Raw genomic sequence first — 17,264 nt, forward strand, 5'->3', positions numbered from 1 at the left:
TTATTATGAGGAATAAGTAGTCCACAAATTACGTCACACTTTTTTGAAACACGAAACATGACATAACGGGATGGGAGAAAAGTATTGTAACTTCGCATTAATTAACAATATTGATAGATCAAAACGTGTTTTTAATACGCTTTTATTATTTTAAGAAAAATATGTTGCAATAAAGTTTGCAAAAGAACGCTAAGTCAGTGCCCCCAACCCTAATGCGAAGTGCAAAAAGTAAATATGACCATATTACGAATAACTAACAATAATAATTGTACTCCAGTATCATACTTTACGCGAATTCTATTTGCACATTGTTTCCTAAACGCGGCTAAGCGACATATAATTGTTATTGCATATTGATTGACGCATACATAGAGTTTATAATTAACCCTGTCCACTAACCCAGCCTTAGTAAAGCCTTTATAAAAGTTGCATGAGTGTCATGACACCATAACACTAACCAGTCTAGCGAGACACTTGTGTTGCGTTGGTTTTTCGCATTCGCTAACCCAGCCTCCGATGAGGCGGGCCTATGTTCACTGGACACCCTTAGTTATCTTGGCTACACATGGTCCATTTGATTGGACAGCAAATTATGATTGAATTTAAGATATTAATGACAAAGTGTAATGCATAAATATGCTATTTATACGAACTAATAAGCATTTACATAAATGTAAAAAGTAGCTTTGAGAAATAATGAAGTGCTTATGAGTTTTCTTAAAGAGAAATGCAATATGTACTTTCATTTTGCAGAAAAAATAATATCTTACATGCTATGGCTAGGGTATAAAGATGTTTATTGCTATTTTATGCTGATTTTGGAATTCTCAAAGGTCTAGCTTGGAATCCACGTTTCGGGATGCATTTTGAAGTTCAACGATGATTGATTGTTCTATTGAGATAGATCCTTGAACTTGAATTATTGGATTCTCAATCTCTATAAGAGATTAGAAATCGGATTAGTTAGTTATTTGCAACGTTATTATAGTATTTTTTCCTGTACATGTATAATAAGTAAATGTTTGCGCTTTTAATGTTATGACTAAACGAATGCAATGTTTGTTTTATGAAACTAAAGAATTGAGAACTAAATCCAAGTATTGTGAGTTGGGAGTAAGCGAGCACTACGTTGCTCAGTCTTTGCTGCTTAGTCCATCGTACCATATGCGAAATAAAATAGAAAAGCATATAGCTCATTTGTTGGTCAGTCCCGCTATGAACATCTGTAATCTAGTCTAGATAAGATTTTGACGCCCGACCACTGCAAGTGACTCTATAAGTATTATCACATTTTCCGAACCAAAATACACCTGCGATTGCTTCTGAAGGTCGCAAAAACAGATTTCGCAATGGTGCATCCAGCGAACGTCTAAGAGTTCTACCACCTTCATAGCATGCTGGGCAACCGCTTTACCAGTGTGTCCCGTTAACGAAGCGAGTATAAAACGAGTAGGAGCGGCGGCTCGCGTGTACTTGCTGCCCGCAAGGTCAAGTGCGCGCTCAGTCATTGCTCCTCCGTGCACCGTCGCCACTGACCAGCGGCGAGGTAAGTGCATTTATACTAACTGAGGGGCAAAGCAAAACCGCTTCAGTCCAAACTACCACTACCAAACTGAACAGCTCCAAGATGCAACACTACTAAACATTAAAGTTCATAAAGCGTCAGTTGCAATAAAAAGCTCCTCAAAAGAAGTGTTTATATGCAAATAGCTTCCATGTACAGATAACTCGGTTCAGGTAGTTTTGACTAAAGTGTCTGTGCTTATATCCTTCGTCTGTAGATTAATTGGCACGAATAAGTGTTTTTTGATCATTACTATATTTTTGTTTTACTTGTTCTCGACTACATAAGGGATACAACGTTATAGAAACGAAATAAAAAACAGTGTCACAATTTCTGAGTAAAATCTCAAAAAAGCTACTTTGAAAGTAAATAACTATGTAACGGATAAAATTGGCATCTAAAGAATCTAGTAAATCTAATGCCAAGAAATTTAACTGTGAAATAATCCATCAAATGAATAATGTTTTGATAAAATGTTAAATAAGTTTACATAGGTACTGTGAGAGAGATTATTGTTGTTCATTTACATTTACAGACATAGTGTGTCAGGCGCGTGTCGTACCAGACAAAATAGTATATTCCTATACGCGAGTCGCGTCTTTATAACAAAATATAATTTTGTCTGAAACGAGCGGTGCCTGACACGTTTAATGTCTGTCGACAAACATTTGCGATTCGAAGTACCTGAAAATATTTGTGTATGTTTCTGTTTTGCTATAATTTTAATGATCGTGTATTTAAATTGAACAGATTTTGGGAAAGAGGAACATAGATTCATAGTTTCGTAAATTACCTTACATGAAAATTAATTTATATTTATCTAAGACGAAAATTAATATATAAGTACCTATCTAAGATGAAGATATTGTGATAGATATATACATTTTAATTGATTTAATTACAAGCTTTTATTTTTTTATCTGGAATCTTAACTCTATCGTGCTAAGTTGTCAAATTCTTAAAGTTTCAAGAATTTACAGTTATTTTACAGTGTGTAATTATATAGAGATTGTCTTATCATTCTATATGAACATTAATTATAACTAATTTCGCCATTCCCAAGTGGTCTACATTTCACCAAAGTCATTATAAACATTTTTAAGATTTTTTGATTGATAAAACTAAAGCTCGTTAATTACCAAGCAAACAAAAAGGCATATCGGTTGACAAAGAGAGATAAGTGTACTAAACTGCTTAGTTCTTGTCTATTTATATGTTCGCCCGTATGTATTTCGTCCATAGTATATCCGTCGTATGCAGTTCGTCCAGTAGTTTAAATTGATAACATAACACTCGTCAATAAATGCCAAACTAAAGAAAAAGTTTTTAACCATTTTACCTTCCGTCCGTTATTAATAATCAGTCTATCCAAATTTTTCATACCAGAGATCGAAATTTGACACCCTAGTAAAGGGATCGGGTAGGTACATTTTTTATTAATTATAATGTAAGTAATAACGGATATTACCCTTTTTTATGATAATACTTAAGCATTTACCGCTTTATGTAACTTAATCTGAGAAACATAATACTTGTATTAAGCTTCGAAGTGTGCCTATAACATTGAGCTTATAAGCTTGTACTGAATGGACGTTTATAGGCAATGCAATATAACTCCGTTGTTATATAATGTCATTATCTAGACTTTATATCAATCTGGTCACAATTTTAAGTATAAAATTTCCTTATAAGATTTTAATCGGCAATTACTTCGTAATGTTGTTCATGTGTTCATAATGTTTTCACAATAAGCTATTGAGTTTTAATAATATAATATCTTAACTAAAAAATAACAAATATTGAATAATTATTTGAAATAAAGTAGTAAAAATGTTTCATCCTGTGGTTTTATCGATAAAATCGCAATCAATAAAATACTTCTTAATTATTAAGTAAATAATTTTGTTTATAATTGGATTTTTATTGCTATTATCCTTGAATAAGTGTAAATTACTGCACACCAATAATTATTTTAAAGCAAAACACTTCATTAAAATTTTAAACGCTGGCTCTATATTTTATTGTAAAAAACATGAGCCGTAGCTTCTCGTCGATATAGAGGCAACAATGAGACGAATTTGGCGTAAGTTACGAAAGGTGGCGTTACGATGTTAGAACTAACTTGAATACATTATCGGTTTATTGTTAGAATTTATTATTAATCGCAGTGGTACGTCTTTTGTTTTATAATATCAACTAATGCGTATATGATCTGTAAAGGTATTTTCTGTACACTTTAATTCACTACTTTGGTCTGAAGTTTCGAAATTCAAATACTACTGAAGTGCGTCCACGGCTCCGTTTACAAATAGATTTCGCAAAAAATTTTCGATTAGCTATAGTGTACAACGAAATACCATTTGGTGTTTCAAATGCGTCATCAAATGAATTCGATAAATCAATTGATCGAAAATAATATCAAGTTTACTTTTGCACGTATCCGATCTTCATTAACGTAACGTAATGGATAACGTAGGACCTCCTCCTTGGTCAATAAAAATAAACCTCCGAGTTTTAAGCAAATGATGAATGTTTATGCTAATTTTAAGCGAAACGGACAGGTTTACTTAGTGTTTCTTAGTCCTTAGATAACAACGCATAAGGGATTATCTTAGGAAATCTGCCCTATTAAGACTGTCGACACCTAACTGGGAGCTGTAAAAATAGTCCAATTAAATAAAACGCGATCCTGTTTAATACTTCAATTAAAAATAATGATATCGGTGATAGCATTTCATTTCTATCCGTATAACTCTAACAGTAATTAAGGAGTAAGAAATAACATTTTTCTCCGAGTGTAAGCTGTAATTCTAACTAATGTGCGTCTTTTTCTCAAAGCCATTCAATACTTATTGCTCCGTATGTCTATCTGTTTCATGTGCAATATACATTGCTGCTTTTTACGACGAATAACTTCAATAAAGAAAACGACTTCTGTTAATTGTGGATTTCCTGCAAATGATAAAATTAACTGTCAATGAAAAGCAAAAAGCTTTACCGTTTAACTTTAACTAATTCATTGAGTGATAAGTCTGAGAGTAAAGGGAAGGTTCAATACAATAACCTATTTCAGTCTTATGTAGTGTTAACATTACACTATAATAAATAAACTGATAGATACTTTTAAAACCCGCACTTTTAAGACCCGAGCCCAGCAATGAGATAAAATAGTTATATATAGTCCCTTGTTAACTAATAACTAAATATATGCAACGTATAATGTTTCGAACATAAAATTCAAAACGACTAACTGTTTTATAAGCGTGTACAATTAATTATTAATTACTTAGATAAAGTACCTAACAGGCATATCACCCTTCTCCTGAATATCTAGAGTCAACGATCAATAATTTATTTCTGACTATATAATGACTTTATTATCAAGTGATAAGTAAATTCTTACAAGTCAAGTACTTATGTGTTCATGTTTCAAGTGTGAGGTAAAACGAAAGTTTAAACGTAGCGGCATTTCCGGTCGAAATCAACAAAATAGAACTTAAATCCTATTTTAATTTAATTACAAACAGTGGCAAACTAGGAGAGTTTCTTAGACTTCTGCTCTCCTCCTTCCAAATCTTAAATACGTAGGTGTTAAACGAAAATCCTGAATGTGAAATTGCTTAAATATGATGGGGAGCTATACAATCGATGTGCGCGGCTGGAAAACGCTCTCGCTTACATCTTAGACCATTAAATTTTTTGTCATCCCTTCAATAATGAACGGTACGTGTTTACACAAGCATTTTTCGTCTCAAACGGTTTGAATTTTTTTGACGAACCAATTTCCAACAGACAAATCTACGTCTATTTGTTACTGGTTTTAGGGGTCAATGGCAAATAAGTACAATACCATCAGTACGGAGAAAATAGGTATAAAATTTTAATTGTTCACGTTTTAAATTACTATTTCTAGTAAATTCTCTATGAGTGTTTTTGTATGTAGTCCGATAGTCACTGGTATGTCGTCCATGGACATTTAAAATTAACTCTAAATGTAATAACATTAGAGTACTACCTGTGGTTACTGTGGTTAGTCCTATGACCCCATCTGTAATCATTGCTACATTTGCTACGCCTGTAGATCGAACGAGTATTGGATCGAACGAACTGTTTTGTTTCTCTTTTAGGTGTGTGAACTGTGTATGTTTGGTCAATTAATGATAAATGCAGGGATGTTATGCAGTGGCAATCCTGGGGATAATTATGAATCGGACTCCGCCCTCAAAATCTATTTCGGTCGACCTTGGCGAATCTTAAATTAAAACTTCTGCGAACGTAGATTTTTCACTGAATTCAATGATTTAATAATCCACATGATAGCTTGATTCGAAATAAATGTGTATCCTAGTAGGTATTTAAAAAATGTTCAGGGTAGCAATACAAAAAACGGAGTCATTTTAGGAGCATTCAGGTGTCTGTCCATCCATCTACCACATTTGCTTCAAAACTATTGAACCAAGTGCGTTGAAATTTCGTACTCATATATGTTTTTCACCAACTCCCCAAACGAAACAGGTTATCTATTTCTCGCGAATATGTTACTTATATTATTACGACCTACGGAATCACATTGGCACTGAGAACACAAGCTTTTCTTTAACACTTCGTTGTCGTGATACTTGAGTTCCGAAAAAAGCGCAAGAACACAATCTATAAACATGTCGAGAACACAAAAACGTTCTTGGAAGCTCCAAACTCATTATTGGCGTAGTTTTCAAAGTTTTTTCACTACGCAAAGTGTTTTATTACGAACGTGTCCTTGTGGATCGATGCTAAGAGCAATTTAAGATGTTTATCGTTTGGATTTTAAGTACTAGTAAAACTTTAAGGCTAGTATAATGTATGTACTATATTAACAATATAAAATAACAATAATATTTAACAACTACAAATTTATGGTTCATTGCATTTTTTATTTTTGCAATTTTCCTACTGCTGCCATAATAACATGACTGAAAGTATTTTTTGTTAAGTATCTATAGGTATTGTGATAAAATAAATTCCACAAATAATTTTATTTACTTATGTTCTTTTTTTAAGTTCAAAGGGGCATTTGGTATTTTTAAAGCATTCGCAATTCAAAAAAATCTTTTTTCAAATCGAATCTATTTTTTTTATTAAAAGGTTCTTTACAGAGCACTTTTTGAATGTCAATACAACTACCACCACTTCACAAGGTGTTTCGTTATGGAGAAGAAGCTTTAACTAAATAGTATATTTTTGTAAATTAAACAAGCACTGGGGTATGTCTCATAGGTAGTTTACAAAATGACATTTACTTATACACAATACATTATAATATTTTCAATGTTTTTTTATTTGACACTAAATAATACTAAATTATTACATTACTTCTCGAACTTGTCTGGTATTACACCGTGGCAAAGGGCAGCAAGCTACAAGCCGCTTTAAGGCAATTAGGGGAAATTACAGCACAAACGCTGAGCCTGCCGGGTCTTGACCCCGGATTATGTAAGCGCTCACTTATCCCCATCCAGGTAATTGACATAAGATAGATACAGATAAAAAATGTAACTGTAGATTATAAAGTATTATACACGGCACGTATGTTCGGTTCTGAATAAATAAATAGTTTTAAAAAGAGTAAGTATTTTTATGAAATTTATAACGTAAGCTCATAAAAAAATAATATCGTGAAATTTAAGCAAGTAGTTCTATGTTAAAATAACTATTAATAATAACGTCGTTTTAACTATTAATTTATTAGGTTATATAATAGTGTAAAGCTTGGAGTTAAGCCCACAATTAGGCAAAGATTTATCTTAATCCATTTTTATAGTTTGATTTTATTTTAACAGCCATTGCTGAAGGTAGGTAAGTACATAATATTATAAACTTTGTGACGCATAAAATGCAAATAAACCTACAAAAGTAATTTTCGAATGTCAACCTAAATCAAGGCTTAACTAGTAATATTTTAACATCTACTACTCGTGCATAAACATTTTCAATAACTAAGTAGTTTACACTACACTGACCACTAAACATAATTTCTTAATTTATATGGCGAGTTAACAACAGTCAGTCGTAAACTACTTCCACAAATCATAAATACACTATGTTTTAACTTGTACAACTCCATTCATGGTTTAATTACAAGCATTTCTGCTTCGGCCAATGATTATATTTCCTGTGTTTTACGTATGAACTCACAGGATAGATACTAACTTGTATTGTCTCAAATCTTTATTTTTTATAATATAATAGTAGCCGAGCATGCACTCCACTTGATGGTAAGTGGCTGCTGCCGCCCATGGACATAATCAACCACCGATGAGATTAGATTCCTACCTGAGGTCGCCCACAGATGCATCGCTACCTCAAGACTAAACTGAAATACCTAGGTTAAGTATGTCTCTCCTACCAGTCCTACCACACCCTTTAAACCAGAACACAGCAGCGCTTAACATTGCTGTTAATAGGCAGAAATTGATGGGGCGATAGTTCATTCAGAGTCGAAACTCAAAGTATTCTACCACCTTCCAAACTGTACTCAATGAAAAATCAATAGATATAGGGATTTCCAGACCTCCGGCGTAGGGGCTAAAGCTGCTGTATTTACACTCATATCTATTAGAACTTCCCGCAAAACCAGTCAAGTTTCGTTATCTGATGTCACCACTTCCTGTTGAGCGTTAACATCGTAAACAGCAACTGCGAGCGATTCCGAGATAAGAAGAATTCTAGACGTCACGATTTTATAAATTACAACCGACAGGATATTTTCCTGATTATTGAACCCCGTGGCGTAGTGATTACCCTGTCTGTCTGATGTACAGATAAGTCGGGATACGATCTGACATAATTTATATAAGACAGTAGGATTAGACTAATTAGCCGTACTTACTAAGGATAGACTAGAAATTAAAATAAATTTTCATTTTACCAAAAAAAAACACGATTGGCAAACAAAGAAAAAAGATTTGGTCATGCCTCTTTACAGAAATAATTTACCGATTTTTAATTTTAGAACTGATTATTTGAAATTAGTTGAAGGTAGAACCCTCTGTGGATCGACTACAAAAGTTCCACCGCCACACCTGTAACCGCTTTATAACGTCAGTTATAACTTATAAGTTCTGTGTGTTCCGTTTTGAAGGGTGACGTAAAGGGGGCTTCCTTATCGGAGGCGTTCCAACTTAGTCCTGAGGGATAGCAACGCATTCGTGGCCAATTTTAGGTCAGGAATCCAATCTTATAGGGTACAGATACCATTTTACAGATATCCATAGGCCGTTATAGCCATTTACTATCATTTTGTAGCCATTTACCATGGGGTGGACTGCATTTCCATTCGCTACTTCAATATTATAAAAAACTAACCCTATTGAGGGTTTCTTCCTGCACATTTAACAGTAGGTTTATAAAATAATCATCCTAATCATTGTTAATGTACCTATTTCTAACTATTTCATGAAATATGTTTAACTATATAATATCTGTAAATTAAACATTAATTGCCTATTTACCTTAACTATAATACCTGTACTTATACACGTTATGAAGGTATCGTTTGTCACATTTAACTGTTTAATGCAGTTTTGATGATACCTACTTCAAATACATATATTGACCTTTTTGCTGCTTCAAGACTAAACGATTTAACTATTATATAATACATTCTAGCTAAAAGTAGCTGAGACTTATAATATGTTCCCGTAGGAATTTTAGGATAAAAAGTATGTAAAAAGTATGTTATAAAAAAAATTAAATGTTGTACGTGACATTGGAGTTTTGCGGACAAGCATACAAAAGCTTTTACGATTTTTTTACAAAACCTTTAAGAATAATCGATGAAGTTTCATTATTAATTATTATCAGTGAATCAACGCTTTGTCCACGAACCGTGTTTGAAAAAATGCCTGATAAAAATCGTAAAACATGGATAGATATTATTATACTTGGCGCATAAAAATCGCAAATTCTAACTGAAAAGAAACGATTGCGTTGTTCCTGCAAACTAAGGAATGGCTATAATTATACATGGTATTAGAGTATTTGATGCAAACGGGTTAAAACAAGTTAAACCTTTTAAGCCTTATCTGGACGGCTGTCAGCTCCCTGTTGACTCCCGGTCGTGCTACATGTAAACTGGCGCTGCTAACGATTTGTAAGCTGATAACCATCGACGTGGATGTTTTGGGGTTAATAAATTGTGGCTTGTTTGTTTATTTATGGCATTGGCACGAGCTTCTTAGAATAAAGAGGGACAGGCGAACAGTTAACCCAATGCTGCTTGATAGACTCAACACATCTGTAAGACTATTATAGGACAAATGAGCATATAAAATTACAGAATTAGAAACAGACACTTCAATTTTATTGGTTATTGTTGTATAAGGTTGATTGGATTACAGTAAAACAGTTTTATAGCTTTTCTTATCGTGGTACAATAAATATATTTCTTAATTTTGATTATCATCATCTTCTATGTAAATAATAATAAGTGACTGCAATTACTTACTACTTACTGCCATTCTTACCTTCCGGTTACAAGAAAGAAGGGCTTAGGCTAAGTCGTATTCGTACCGATAAATTACAGATTAAAAGGCCATAGAGATATATTTATTATTCACAAATGTGTGTAAAAAATATTTGTGAAGTACATAAAGGAAAAGTCAGAATTCCTAACACAGAAATTCATCTCATTTCCATACTCGAAAGTGTGGCGCCACCATTACAACCGACTTTTTGAAGATTCTATTCTGTATTTTACTGCGGATTTAACTTTATTAAAAAAACGATTTTACAACATACCTCTCCTGCACTCAAGGGGAAATATCACAGGATCTCCAACTGGTTACGTTTTGTGAGGCGATCAACATCTAAAAATAGTTCCGTTTCTGAAAGATCTCGCTATACGATTTGCGTCTTTATTGCCATTACTGACTTAAACTTGAGAAAATATTTTGTTGTTGGTTTTTACGATGTAGCAATTTTAAGACTGGGTTTTTCCTACTGTTTGATGTACTATCAATAATGTGTGATATAACGTTGTGATATCAATAATGTTTGGATGATACCAATATTGTTGAACGTTTTTGATATAAGACTTTTAATTTTAGCGAAGTGTATATTCCTTCTTTAAAAGAAATATAATCGACAGCATATCATAGGATTTTAAATGCAATTAAGTGGTATCTTTTGTACTTATAAAGTATTTCAGAAATTCGCTTTCGTGTTTTCTAAAAACCTATGATTTCGAGGATTCTACAATTTTGGGACTAACTAAATTAATTTTCATTGCAAAATACACAGTTAGGTAAATGCTAAAGCGATGAAAAGTATGTGGAAAGTAATGATCAAAGTCGTTTTATTTTATATTTCTACAAGAAATGTTGTGTCGTATCGCCATCGTACCACTTATAAATGACTTAGGCACACTTTGTTTAGAGATTACAAGAACATATCGTGTTTTTTAAATTATTGTAGCAAACGAGCTTGCAATCCAACTGACGTTGAGTGGTCAATGCCGTATGTTTCCAAATGGTATCCAACTGTATAAAGAACAGGTGTTCTTTTTAAATCCAGTCACAGATGCTTTGCCACTCCTTAGGGCTGAGATGGTCGCCTTATATGAAGTTCAGCCTGCATCCATTGGTACCCTTCCTCCGAAATGTAAGTGAATTTCGCGTTAGATGTACCTAGGCGTTGCAGTAGTACTTCCCCGGTTCCACCATCATTAGATCTTACATCTAATTTTAAAGCATATACTAAATCCTTTTAACAATAAAGCTAATAATTCAGAAAACCTAGATACGTCAATTTTAATTTAATTGCCCTCAAAAATACCGTGTATAGATAAAAAAGCATTGTTATTTGATTCATCACCAAGCATTAGGTGTACATTCTTGGTAATTTTGCCGATCGCGGCTAATTTAACTGGCCATGTCCCGTTATGCTCCCACAAAAAGTTCGCGCCTCAAGCGTAACTGATCCTATCGTATGGCGAATGCTTTATCGACGTGTATCTGCGGTTTATGCAAATATTACCGTAACGATGAAATGTCGAGACGAATGGTTTTACTTTTACCTTTATGGATAGAAGTATTCAATTTGTGCGTAAAATTTGGTTTGTTTGTCAGGATGAAGAAATTTTTAAGGATTCCGTAGAGATGGAATTTTATGACACACCGTCTTTATAGGTGAACGGTGTGTAATAATATTCCTTTAAGTAATAAATAAAAACTTTAAAGTTAGAAGAAGTATAAAAAGTTGCTTATGTTTTAAAGATTTTTCGCTAAGCTTTATAGTTTAAACATTAAAGCGTGAAACTTGGTGTGATTCTAACATTAAAAAGCAAAGTAATTAAAATCGGCCTAGTGTGATTCGACATTATATACGAAACATAGATACATACATATTGTGAAATAAAATCCACGTTCGCTCGTTCAACTCGCACTTATGCTTTTATTTTATGTTGAGTTTTATTACGTGCAGTTCATCGGAGTTAAGTGATGACTATCGCCATTTGATCAACTTTAATTAGGAATTTTACCCCACATCTACAACATAAAGGCAGCGATAGCCTAGTGGTTAAGGCCTCTCCCTCGAGGGGTCCGAAGTTCAAATCCCAGGCACACACCTTTTTCAGAGTTAAGTGCTTATTAGATAGTAATTAATTATCACTAGCTAAACAGCGAAGGAAAACATCGTGATAAAACCTGCATACCAGAGACATTTATAAAAAATCTCGGAGGTACCTGAACATGTGAAGTCTACCTATACGCACTGGGCCTGCGCGGTGAACTATGGCCTAATCCTCATTATGAGAGGAGACCCGTGCCCAGCAGTGGGACAATAATGGCTGATGATGATCTACAAGTAGAATACCTACATGGAGAAATCCATAAAGAATCGCAGTAACACTTAACAACTGCTTCTTCGTATCTTTCTCACGTGCGTCGCATAAAAAATATTTACATATAATAATTATATTCAATTATTTTTTCCTTACGCTTATTAAAATGTTTACCACGTTAAGTCCAACGACCTGTGGAAGGAAGCTGGCAATTAATGTCTGGCCACAGCCCAGTCCGTCTGGCTACATTAACCACGTCTGCTCCATAATTACTTTTTTACCTTTAAATGTTATATTACTGTTATAGAGTAAGCTGCGCGGCTCGAAAACGTTATGTTTCTGCCTACGTAAATTTAAATAACATTGTAACTAAAGTAATATTTTAAAGTTTATATTGTGAAAAATGGAATTTAATTTCAGTTAAATAAATCGTAATTGTTTTCGATGTCACTAAAAAGTAAAAATTATAAATATTTTTGCCCAAAAAATTAGCCTGCCAGCGTTCTGGGCACTATGCCACAAGTTGGAGTTTTGTACGACATGTATATTTTATAAGTACCTATAATTTATTTTTTACTTAATTTTAGTTAATTTTAATTTAATTAGTATTACATTTTATTGTTATTACATAGATTATTCAGTATAATAAATAAATATTGCATATTTCTAAATATTTACTACTTAGTTCTGGAACCTGATCTAACTCTAGTAATTATTTATAGTAGCGAGTCTTTATTATAACGATATAAGGCTATCTTCTGATTTAAAGACTAAGCGTCTCTCGTTGTTTATTTTCTAGGACACAATGGTTATGTCATTGACATCTAAGACTGATGTCAGTTACAGAGGTAATTATGACAGTGACTCAACTTAAGAGGAGGTCCATGTTTTTCTACATGACATAAACTAAATAGGTAGAGTTGTGCGGAGTATTCGCTAGTAAAGTTTTTGTATACATAATACTGTGGTTAATGTAATCATTGCAAGTATGAGACAGGTGTTCTTGAGAAATAAACAAGGTATTTTTACCCATCAGCGGAGCGTAAGGTTTTTCAAACGTTTTTATCTATTCCTTCTCCTCCTTTCCTATCCTTCATATATCTTCTCCTTTGACAAAGCCTAGAGTACAAACCGCTTAGCAGATTTTAGTATATGGGGTGTTATTGGATTCCTAAAAATGTAGGAGTGACACAGGATATATCTTAAGGTATAAGTTTTTATTTTAATTATATTGTTCTAATTCTAATATATTGCCTTTAGTTTACAATATCGCTCTATGCATACCTAAGTTGAGTCCTATGACATCTACGGTAAGAAGGGAGTAAAGCCATTCTAAGACACTACATAAAGAGTACCCTTTTTGTACATGACTTGATCTATACAGCTGGATATTAGTATAATTGAGACGTTAAACTGTAACACTAACTCGTGTATTTGACCAATCTCAGGTAGGAAATTAATCCTATCTGAGGTTGATTACAGATTTCCATGGACGGCAGTAGCCACTTACCATCAAGTGGACTTCATGCTCGTCTGCCACTTCTATATAATAACAAAAAGTTATAATATGCAATTGTAAAATGAGTTTATGTTCAAGCCATTTTTAATATAATCCTCTATCCTATCCAGTCTAAGAATTGCTTAGCATTAGCGATGTAGAAGACTTCGAGGAACTTGTTAGACCTCATTTTTTGCTTTAATTCGAAATAACCATCTCAGGTTAAACCGCCATCATGGAAACATTATAGACTTTCAACTCCATATATGGTTATCCTTTACACTGACTTAACGAACAAAAGTAGCTAAGTATTAGAAGCCAATATCAAATGGTCATTACATATGATAATGCTAGAATATGGTTTCATGGAAATTACTAAGCTTTCGTTGCTTTTTCTAGTAAGTACCTCTTTTTGTCGAATACCAGCGTAAATAGTTTATTAAAATGTGTTTGTAGGTTTTATTTCCTATAAATATTGCCTTAACAAGTTTAACAAAATATGGAGAATGGGTATTGCTTCGGACTTTCATAATAACTGTTTCCCATCCTCCAGAAACAAGAATAAACCATGAGCCCTACCTCCACCAGTTTTTGACGAAATTAAAAAAGGTATCAAACGAACCCGCAGGACACACAATGCGATCAACTAGGTACATAAGTAATCCTGATTTAGAAAATCTCGTTTTTTGTTTACATTTAAAACCAAAACATAGGTGCACTTACTGCTATTTCAGCGAAATTATTGCTATATTAAGGCTGAAATTGGTCAAAAGTAACCACACTTGGTTCTACATTACCTTATTAAAGTACATTTAACCGTTCCAATCATAACAATGCTTAAAACATATTTTTATAAAGAAACATAAACAAACGAAGCAATAATGGCCGATCTGCTTTTTACGCTGCAAATAAACAACGTCCGTGGCTACTATAAACTAGTTGTTGCAACAATGTAACGGTTATGGTCATTTTGAGTTCAACATTCACGTGCTGAGCAACACCTGACCATAACTGTGGCTAGATGATATTATAAGGAAACCGCGAGAGGTGCCGTCCGCGTGCACGCACTTTCAATTTTTACCTACGCAGAATTACTCTTTTCTTTTTTGGTGCTGTTAAACGCTTATGAGTGTTTTTTAGAGATTATTTGGAAGCACACTTTGATTTGTTTTTTATTTAACCGACTCCACCAAATTCATTTCGATTTTTCTTCCTTTAAATTTCTCAACCCTATTTATAAAATGACACTGTTAAAAAAACTCTACATATTTAAGAAACATTAATATTTTCATTTATTAAGTAGGTATTGAATATTAAACCGTCTTGAATAAAAATTAAATACTTCACATTCACACAACCACATTAGTATTCTTTATGTTTTGGGTGTTAAGGACACAAATTTAAGAGTACACAAACACCCAGACCCAGAACACAAATCCAAATTCAGATGTCTACATAGCAGCTGAAGAACATTACATTCTTAAAAGAATACCAATTAATCTTAATGAAGTATATATCAATAAATATGGCATGTATAATCCCTCGACTAAGTTTAGCATAAGAATTATGTTTTAATGGCAAAACTGGTTCAGTGCCATATCTTGATTAATCGCGCTCTAGAAGATAAGTGCAAACGACATTGATGGCCACTATCCATCAATTTTCTAAATAAAACAACATGAGTAAAGATATTTATGTTTAAAGGAGTAGAAATAGCCTAGTGGATTTTCTCTCGAAGGGTTTGAGTTCCAGACTTGTGAATCTTAGCAAAAATATAAATAAAAAGAAAATAAAGGAGAAACAACATGAGGAAATCAAATCTTAATACTCGATTAATTTCTCAATGGCCTGGAGTCACCGATCGTCATTTGATCAATTGTAGAATATGGCCTAAGATCTTATTCTGAGGAAAACCGCGCCATATAGTGGGACAGTTAAGTAAAATGTACCTATTATCTTTATTGTATTATATTAAAAAGTTTCTTTCCCATATCTGATAACGGAAGCTCTAAAAATTGTCTCAGTAATTTCTAAAAAAATACTAGAAAAACAAGGTACCTAGACACATTTTAAAAACCAGTTATAGTGTTTGAAAGCCTCATTTATTCTACCACATTACCACATTCTTCAAACCAGGGCACAGCAGCGCATAAGATAGCTCTTATAAGGCACAAAAGACTTTAGAACTGCAATTATTTTTAAATTACGATCAGTAGGCACTACCATTTTGTTCACGTGTATAGAAGACATAGAAAGCAAATGCATTAACAATCAAGTCAATATAATAAGAAAAAGAATAGTAAATTTGTTTCACTGCAATCCAATCATCTCGACAGATCTAGGTAACTACATATCTAGAAAGATCTAGATCTACAAAAAAATAAGAGTCTGTCTGTAATAAATAACTGCAATTTTATCAGATCATCTGTTTGTTATGACAAGAAACATAAACAATATAAACAAAACCATATTTGTACAATTTAGTCTCTCTGTCTGTTAAGGCATATTTTAGAAATTACTGAGCCGATTTCTCGGATGAAACAGTGATAGTCTAGGTTCTCAAGGAATAGTTTAGTTCTCAAACATGTGTGAAGTCTACCTATCCACACTTGCCCAGCGGTGGACTACGGCCAAAATCCCTCCTACTCACTCTGCAAGGAGCCCGTATCAGAACTGACGAACTCATTTCAACGAGATTTTGGCTAAGGATAGAAGGTTTTTCTGTATATTATAAGTTATTTTAAACCCCAAAAGTAACTGAAAATCCACAAGGAAGTGCAATCGAACGAACCCACGCGCAATCTCTAGTCTAGAATAAAGTGCTCTACGATTTTATCACTGGTCGATATGATTGTATCTTGAAATAAAAACAGTAATTCGACATCCGCGGATTGAAAGGGGTAAAAAGTAACGAGTGCAATCCAGTGATACAATGCGAGAATTATACATTACATTGCAAACATCGTCGTTGAAATACATTGAGTTTTTATAGTTGTTAGGGTTGCCATGTGATTTTAGATGCTCCACGTATGTCAAGATATTTTTTTAAAAGCAAATTAAGATTAGATGGCAAAAATAACATATTTTTCATTTAATTCTACTGACGAGGGTCAGACTGTTATGCCAAATTAATAAAAAAAAATTGACAATTTTATCACAGCGTCATAAATCCATCTTTATTTTTTTTCAAAAATGTGTAGGTGGTCTTAAGCTTTATATTTATTTACATTAGATCAAGGTTAAAGGATATATTTAGGTTAACTAATTATTATGGCCACCAATTTTGCGTGCAAATGAGGACAATTAAGTGCTTATCGTAAATAATCTTATACACCAGCAAGAAATGCTGATAACAACGATTATCATAATTTAAACGCGAT

The 17,264-nt window shown here is 33.3% G+C and overlaps 1 protein-coding gene across 1 annotated transcript in view; it reads left to right on the forward strand.

The window, feature by feature from the left end:
- Positions 1-1,425: 1,425 nt before the first annotated feature.
- Positions 1,426-17,264, forward strand: part of LOC140747223 (uncharacterized) — a 33,380-nt gene continuing 17,541 nt past the window's right edge. Inside the window, exon 1 of the mRNA XM_073079523.1 lies at positions 1,426-1,546. The gene's annotated coding sequence lies outside the window, so the exon portion shown is untranslated. The remainder of the gene's footprint in view (positions 1,547-17,264) is intronic.

Source organism: Epargyreus clarus, unplaced genomic scaffold (assembly GCF_041222505.1).
Source record: "Epargyreus clarus isolate Ecla_fem2 unplaced genomic scaffold, WU_Ecla_fem_2.2 ptg000014l, whole genome shotgun sequence".
NCBI classification, from domain to species: Eukaryota; Metazoa; Arthropoda; class Insecta; order Lepidoptera; family Hesperiidae; genus Epargyreus; species Epargyreus clarus.